Source organism: Trematomus bernacchii, unplaced genomic scaffold, assembly GCF_902827165.1.
Source record: "Trematomus bernacchii unplaced genomic scaffold, fTreBer1.1, whole genome shotgun sequence".
NCBI lineage: Eukaryota > Metazoa > Chordata > Actinopteri > Perciformes > Nototheniidae > Trematomus > Trematomus bernacchii.
The window spans coordinates 284485-293812 of record NW_022987693.1 but is presented as its reverse complement, the minus strand read 5'-3'; positions in this window follow the sequence as shown (position 1 = coordinate 293812).

The window sequence follows — 9328 nt, the reverse complement described above, 5'->3', positions numbered from 1 at the left end:
ATTTCTAGGAGCATGAATCCCATTAAAAATGATCGATAAGTGTTGCACGAAGGATCAGTTTGAGGCGTCGTGAATGGTTTTAAATCGGCGTTGACTCTGGTAACGTGGAATAAATTGAGCTTTCTAATATAGAAAATGACCAGGAATCTTCCCCTCGTTGTCTCCCAGCACTTGATTATCAGGCTCCTGGCAGCAATGGTGCATTAAATATTGAGCTAAAGTTAAATATTGATGCGGCCCAGAGGCTGTGGGTCTGCAGATGATCCGCCTGCAGTGAAGCGTTCGAGTTAAAGTACCGTGTTATCGCCGGGCAGATCTGTGTTTACAGCTGCACGACGTGACCCCCCGACCCCGGGGTCAACACCAGCCACCGCTCAGTGATCCCACAATGCACCTCAATTAACCTCCAGCATGAGAGGAGAGAGAGAGAGAGAGAGAGAGAGAGAGAGAGAGAGAGAGAGAGAGAGAGAGAGAGAGAGAGAGGTTAGTAGAAACTGAGTCTGCTGTCCTTATTAATGAGGGAGGAGGGAGGGAGAGGAAGTGGGAATGAAGGACAGAAGTGAAAGGGAAAGCAGAGCGTAGAGGAATTGCAGAACAAATGAAGATGGAAAAGGGAAGAAAGGATAGAGGACAGAAAGAAGAGGAATATGAATGAGGAAAGTAAGGATGTAGGACGGAAGGAAAAGGGAGAGGGAATAGAGAAACATTGTCAGGAATAGTGAAGGCAAAAGGAAGTAAGGAGATAGGACAGAAGGAGCCACGATGAGCGCTGTAGAAAGACGTTAACAGAATCTCAAAGTGGTTTATTTTACACGTCTCTTCAGCGATGTGAATATCTGCTTCACGGTAATGACGGAGACGTTTCCTTTTCATATTTTCTCTAAAACGCCGTATATCATTTTTTCAAAGAGCGTTAAGAAAAGGTTCCCCTTGAAGGCGCCGCGGAGCGTAGAGGACACCGTTTGTAAAAAGTGTAATCATATTGTCAGCTGAGTTGCCTATTATCCCTTTAAAAGTACCAGAATCAGTCAAATATTTAAAAGCAGTCTCCAGTATTTCCAAGGGATTCTCATTTCGCCCGACTCCAAGGACGCCCTTTAATACCGTTTTAATAGCATTCACACAGACGTCTGTCGAAGGCCTTCAAAGAAATTAAATTTCCATCTCAAAGGAGCGGGATGTTAGTCCTTAAATCCCAGCCTCAAGGATCCGTCGACACGAGGCGCGGATCAGAAGGTCGGAGCACGAGGAGCGAGTCCTTGTAGAGACAAAACAGAAGCAAATACATGCAGATTTATGCAAAAAAGTGGACATTTCGTTTTTTTTAAATGTAATATTTATGCTTTTTTAAAAGTGGATATGGTGTATTTGCTGGTACACTTGATTTATACTTCAAGATGAAGTGTTCGAGGGTCAGGACATTTCACGAAAGGTTGCAAAAAGCAGCCAATTCTCACATGTTAAATGTTCAGAGTTATAATATATCCATTATCCAATGTGTGGGCCAATCAGATACACATGAGTAACTTTGAGAGAACAATAAGCAACGTGCGGTGAAGTTAAAAATAAAAGTAATAATTGTTTTAGTGGGATTTTGATGCAATGTTAATATTTCAATGACCTGAACTCTCAAATAATAATACTACTAATAGATTAAACATTTTTATGGCACCTTTTATGGGATACATGGTGTAAAGACAGACAAAAGACAAATACTGGATATACCGGTGATTATCAGTGTATTTATACTTTAAATACTAACCATAGATATATCTAATCTATTCTATACCATATTTTTTAACTTAGCCAATACTTACCTATCTGGTGTTTAATCCTATTCAATGTACCACTGTCTGTTGGTTGAATGCAAGTGCAATAACAAAAAAGTTATACATATTTTAATCTTATTTACATCTGCTAACATCTTTATAGTGATATATATATATATATATACACCCATGCCTTCTGCCTGGCGGTTGGATAAGCCCAAATGTGCACAAATTGTACGGTTATAGTTCCTACTGTACTCTTAAATCCAACAACTATCTAAGTGGTCGTTTTGGATGCAGAGTGCGTTCACAAACCCTGATTAACTCCGAGTTCGAGCGGAGGCGATGTTTTGGACAGTTTCCCAGATTCAACTGCTGCTGTCGTTGCTTATTCTTTCAAATATGATTGACAGGCTATCAGAAACTAATGTTGGTGTCCACAACGTGAAAGACTGAGACAGATATTGTGTTTGTCTGGACGTCAATCTCACTCCAATCACTTAGACTTTCCTTGCACTATTTCTATTCTATTTTATTTGTATTTACTTGCACTATTTGAACTATTTTATCTGTTTTATTGTGTTGCACTGTTGGATATATCTACGCTTATGTACACTGGAACAAATGCTGTTCCAAAAACAAGTTAAACAATAATGAAAACAAGGTGTTTTCACTTGAAATAAGTCCAAACATCTGCCAATAGAACAAGTGAACATTAGCTTGGTAAGATCTCTTGAAATAAGAAAGGATATTTAGATAAATCACATCTTGTAATTAGCTGGAGAACTCATTCTGAACTATATTTCACCAGAATCAGGACATGCTGTGTTACAAAATGAGACGCACATGCTCAGAAGTTTTCTCTTTTCTGATGTTAGTTGGTGATTTTCTAATAAATATGTACAAAAATATGTGTTTCATCTGAGATGCAACTCAAAATAAGATGGTTTGACTTCACAAGATGATGCATTGTCTAAAAACAAGACCCGATATCTCACGGCAGTGTTACTTCTGAAGTTATTATGTCTTATATCAGGTGGAGAGACATATTCTGACTAGATATCAGACACAGATACTTAGTAAGATTTCAAGTTTTTGTAGTGTACAAATGACAATAAAAGCCTTGAATCCTTGAATCCAGTCCAATGGATAAACTGATCACCAGAACTGTCAATAACTTCTTCTGTCACGTTTAAACAGAGCTGGTTTGTCATTTGTTGAAGAAGGTGCATTTAAACCGGTCTATGCGCCAAATATTGAAATGTTTAAAAGGGGTTTGGGGTTTGTGTACCGGCTCGTTTGTTACCGATACCCTTCATGGCCCTTCGCTTCAACCTCCAACATTTCATCTGGACTTCTTTCAAATGTGTGAAACTTTGAGAAACACCAGAAATATCCCTCCTACTTATTCTCTAATGAGCGTGCATCAAATGCCTCAGATTTAAATGTGCACAGCGCTGTTTGTAGTTATTGTCGACGCAGATATGAGCAGCACGTCTGGGTCTTGGTGATAAATGGAAAGTTTCTGAAACGTACTACAAAGCTTCTTCCACACTTGAATCGCTTCTTTCTCACGGCGGACCAGATAACGCGGCTAATGGCTCTCCCAAAGAAATCCTTAATGGAAGTTCACTCTTTTGAAACTGAGAGTGAAATAGGACTTTTTCCTTCCTGACAGCGGGGAAATAGACAATCACTCCACTCATGAGATTTCATCTAAAGGTCAGTCGCGGAAAAAAGAGAATGAAGAAGTTTAATTTCTTTCTCTTTCTGCCCTTTTTTATGGCGACCGCTGATACGTGTAGATACGTCTCTCGGAGAGGATTTTATATTTAGTAATTAGCAGTTTCACACCTGAGTTACTCGGCACTTCCTTGGATTGGAGATGTGGTTTCATGCTCACCGAGTCGGCACTGATTTGCGTGTCCGAGCGTGAATATCAGAAACCTTTTCTCATTAAAGATGCCCTCAAATGAAACACAATTTGTTTAACCTTGTGAACATTTCCATACGGTGTTTAATACCGAACAAGACGTGGAAGAAGAAGCACTGAGTGTTTTATCCTTGGATTGACGTCTCAGAATTATCAGACACAAGTACGGGTACGAGCAAATAATAGGACACAAGAGCACAATCAGGCAAAAGAGTCTTTAGTCAAGCGTTTAATCCAAAAGGTAAAAATAAAACAGGCACTGATCCAAAAAATGCACTGACTGGAAGCAACGAAAAACAACCAACTAAGTTGGTACAAATGCTAAGCAGCTAGAACAATAGCTTACGTCAGGAGAGTAACATGGAGCACTTTCTGCTATACAGACGAGACGAACTGGCACTGACCAAGGAAACAGCACAGACTAAATACACAGGTGAGGCTCATTGAGGCCAGGCAGGTGATTAACAGGGAGCGAAAATACACAAGTGAGGGAGTGAGGCGATCAGCCAGGGCCAGGATGTGACAAGAATCAGTCAAGTCAGAGGCCGTTTCTCAATCGCGAGGATATTGGCATCCAAGCCAATATTTCAAGGATGCTACGTCATAGAGTGCCGCCGAAGGACTGTTCCAATCTCCAGCATACTTGGAATTCCACCGAGGCCGCGTCCTTGGTTTGGGGGAAATTTCGAGGCTGCACATGGGTAGACTTTGCGTCCTTAAAATCCCCACAATGCTTTGCGCACGGACCAATTTCCCCAAATCTGTGGCGGAAGATGTAAGGAGGCGGGGCCTCTCATATGATGCACACCTGCACACTTGCTAGCCTGTTCCACTCTTTGTTTTCCGAATGCCAGGAAGTATTCTTGCCTAGCTTCTGAAGCAAGACGCTCGGCTCGGCTGTGCTACCAAGCAAGCGTACTCGCGATTGAGAAACAGCCACCGTCAACTTTATTGTCAATCTCAAAATATGTTTGTACACACAGAAAGATCGAAATACTGTTTCCCACAGTCCCGAGGTATAAAATAACACATTAAAATACAAGAACACTCAATAAGTGTACATAGTGCAAATTGGAGTGCAACAATGTGAGTGCAACAATGTCCAAAGCAGCATAGCATCAGAGACAACAGGGTTGAATACGTTGCATATCTTTAAAACAAATCAATTTAATGAGCGAGTTATTATGAGAAAACACGGGGTAATCGAGTAGAAGAACATTTAAAGTACCGTCAAAATGTTACCTTACGTTATTTTTGCATGAGCCATTTTTCCAGATGACTTTTTAGGAAATGTTATACCTGAGTGACTCTTCGGCTTCCTTGGATTGTTGCTTTAGTGCACGGTGTTTTAATCAGAGAAAGTAAAATAGGCATTTTATTGCATGGATGAGAATATTGTCCTTTCGTCTCAGAAACACAGAAGCAAGCAGGGTTTAAAACGTCGCATATCAAAGGAACCAATCCTATCTACTTCCAATATCATTAGCTTAACAAAACAGCAACATGAGGCATATCCAAGTAGATGAGGTACACACCAAACCTCCAGAGAAAAAGTACTGGAGTACTTTTTACCAGAGAACTGAGTGGAGAAAATGCCCAAAAACAGATGGGTTTTGCCACAAAAATGTCTTGAAAGCCAACACTGTTTTATTTATTGAATAAGAGGACACAGTGAGAGCGAAGCTGTTGGTCAACTGCTCAGTTTTAGTCTAACTAAAATGCATATTTATAGAAATAATGAAAATGTGTAGAGTTGTATCTAAGCAAGACATCCAGGGATTCTGTTAATGGAAAGAAAATCTTCTAAATATGTAATTTTGATGAACAGAGATACATTTCTAGTTGTTTAAATCAATGTCAAAATAGATAGTTTATTATGACCCAACGAAGAGCTTTGTATGGGGGACACATCGTTGTTGTCAAACTTATCTGGGAGTAAATAAAGTGTGCAGACGTCTCCTTTTTCTTTTAGTAGAGAACATTTTAACAAACTGGTTTTTCACACCTTCAGAAATGCCAACCGCGGTCGCAATAATAATTGCTTTTAGTTATCTCTAGAAATCCAGCAGTCCTACTTATTGAGTACTACGAAAAACATACTTTGGACAATAAAACCAAAACAAACTGGACTTGTTTCCTTAATTCAAACTCCCTTCTCCCTCCCTAAACACCATGGACCGTTCTGTACCGTTTCTCTGCACGCAGAGAGGGCAAAGACACACACATCCTGTACTCAAGTAGAAGTACAGATACTCGTGTTTAAAAATACTCTGGAGAAAGTAGAAGTACTGACTAAACTTCTTTACTCAAGTCAAAGTAAAGAGGCTTTGAAATGTACTTCAGTAAAAAGTACCCATAACTAGCAGCTGTTTTAAAGAGTACCTGACCTCCCTTTATATTAATAGAACAATAATGTCATTGTTAGCTAATGAATGTTTCCATGCTGAACAACGGCAACATGACAACGTTTTCATTGGTCCCTCTTCTTTAGAGAAGACCAGGAAATGATGGATACACGGATCGTGTTCAAATCAATAGGCACGCAATGACTCTAAAGAATAATGATCACGCCACCAAAACACACATTCAAACTAAAGGAACCAGCCTGTTTGGGAAATGTGAGAAGTAGAAAGTACAGGTATTTGGGTTCAACATGTAAGAAGTAGAAAGTACAGGTATTTGAGTTCAACATGTAAGAAGTAGAAAGTACAGGGTATTTGTGTTCAACATGTAAGAAGTAGAAAGTACAGGTATTTGAGTTCAACATGTAAGAAGTAGAAAGTACAGGTATTTGAGTTCAACATGTAAGAAGTAGAAAGTACAGGTATTTGTGTTCAACATGTAAGAAGTAGAAAGTACAGGTATTTGTGTTCAACATGTAAGAAGTAGAAAGTACAGGTATTTGTGTTCAACATGTAAGAAGTAGAAAGTACAGGTATTTGAGTTCAACATGTAAGAAGTCAAAGTCAAAAGTCCTCAGAAAAATAAGTAGTGGAGTAAAGTACTGATACCAGAAACATGTACTTAAGTACAGTAACAAAGTATTTGTACTCCACTACTTCCCCCCCTCTCCTCCTCAGCACTTCTTGCCTCTAACAGATGGTCCCGCTCCACTTCGACTCTCCGGGTTCAAACACCTGAGCAGAATCCCCGTGTGAGGGTAATGGGGCGGGACGACGGCTGCTTAGCTTTCATAAATATGCACGAGACAAAACACAGACGTTGTCGCCGAGTCGCCGGACAGTGAAAGCACTCGGTGGTGAAACCCCCGGTGTAGTTTGCATTTTAATGCTCTGCTTTCTATTCACCGCTACACGCTTATCTGGCCTGCAGCTTCCTCAACAGAAATTCAATTTGAAGTTATATCCAAAGTGCTGCATTGGTTATCTTCTCCTGTGGATAGACTTCCTGTAGAAATGAAACTTTCTTTGTGGAGAGGAATAAATATGGAGCATCTTGTAGTCCCTAACTCACAGAACACAAACATTCCATTTCCCTCCGGCTCCCGAGATGGACTGGAAATACATTTAGAAAATACATCTTTGAGTTTTGGGTGTCTGGTGGGACAAAATTAGACATTTGGAGATGTTAGTTTGGACTTTTAAAGTTTTGGTGCACACTTTTAACATACAACAGATTATTTAAAGAAGTCCTGTTTAGCTTCTCATGTACATTTGTGTATGTGTTAGTGGAACGGATAAAATCCCTGTAGTTTCTCCTTAATGCTGCTATGATCAGCCACCGCAGTCATTTCGATGCAGAGGAGTTACTGTATGTCGCACACACACACACACACACACACACACACACACACACACACACACACACACACACACACACACACACACACACACACACACACACACAGCCTGCCCCTCTCTTTCTGTCCTCGGAAAGAAAACGATTTATGAGCAGGAGCAGTAGCCACGTCTCAGGCCATCGGATCATGAAGGCTAACTTTCTGTCAGGACACAGCTGCCCACACACACACACACACACACACACACACACACACACACACACACACACACACACACACACACACACACACTGGGAGCTACTTGTAGAGGAAGACGAGGAGTTTTTATTCCACTCTGGAGGGCTGTTTGATAGCAGTCATTATCTGATTCAGGTTATTCCTGCTATAACCCGAATTTAACTGGATATTATAGCTGTGAGTGTGTGTGTGTGTGTGTGTTGTGTGTGTGTGTGTGTGTGTGTGTGTGTGTGTGTGTGTGTGTGTGTGTGTGTGTGTGTGTGTGTGTGTTGTGTGTGTGTGTGTGTGTGTGTGTGTGTGTGTGTGTCCTCAGGCTGTGTATTGTTTGTTGCTGCGGTGTGAATGTATATGTGCAGAATGTAGCAGAGGGAGATTGCTTCACGTTTCCAGTGTGCAGCTCCCGCAGTAATCAGTTTACAGAAACACACTGTTTGCTGTTCGTTCCCCAAAATACTCACATTGCAGTTTATAACACTCAACACTCAGGTGGGAGGAAATGATTGTGAGGAACAGTTATTTTCTGATTGAACGTCCTGTGTTCAATTGTGGATCTTTCTTCCAGGTTAGCATGCCTTCTCCTTCTGCTGCCGTCATAATGTCTACGGTCACATCGGCTACGCTTCACCCGCTTTTTATTTGTAATTGTTATCAATCATGTGAAAAGATAACGGCCGTCTGAACCTGCTAGTGCCTCCATAAACATTCATCTGTTTGCATCTGGCTAATAGTTATCTATATATCATATTCCATTTACTTGTATATAGACTCTTCTTGCACGATCTCAATTTCATGGTAACACTTTATATTAAGGTGCACTTATTCACCATCAACTAGTTGTTAATTAACATTTTAGAGTCAAACTACTAGTTGATTGGTTATGAACAAGACTTCACTTTAAAATAGGGAACATATTCTGAGTTAGAAACACCACATTTTTTGTTATTTTGACACAATTAACACTTTTAGTTTAATGTCTTGTTATATAAGAATAGATCATATTTGATAAGTGTAATTATGGGAGAATTACTATTCTTGTGTTACTGCTGCCTTATTGCGCCCATATTGAGCATATTAAGACCATAATATAGCACTCATCAGAGGGTTATTGAGGAAACACTCTCAACTAATGGCTTATTACTGGGAGAATATGTAGAATTAGGCATTACTAAGTGTTTAATACTGACTAATAAAGAGCCAATATACTGCTAACATGCATGTTAATTAACTTCTAGTTGATGGTGGATATGTGTACCTTAAAATAAAGTGTTTAATTTACTTGCACATCTCAAAACATTCTCTTGCACTATTTTATCAGTTTTACTTGTCTTATGTCCGATATATATTAATGTTGCTCTGTTGGAGCAGCCTGTGATTGAAGTGCTTCATTGAGCTAATGTGCTAATGATGTTAAAGCCTTGAATCTCCCTTAATACCCTTATTTATGAGGCTGGTCACATTCAAAGCAGTGTCCTGAAGAAATAAGTGTATCCTCTGTGATATATAAAGTATTTCTGCTTCTGAGAAAGCTGGCAGGAAAAGCAGACGTAGTAGAAAAGCGTATTCTTGCAGCAATGCAGCGTTATCCCTCTCTGAACAGATGTTCTGCCCTTCACAAGTCCACGCTACAAG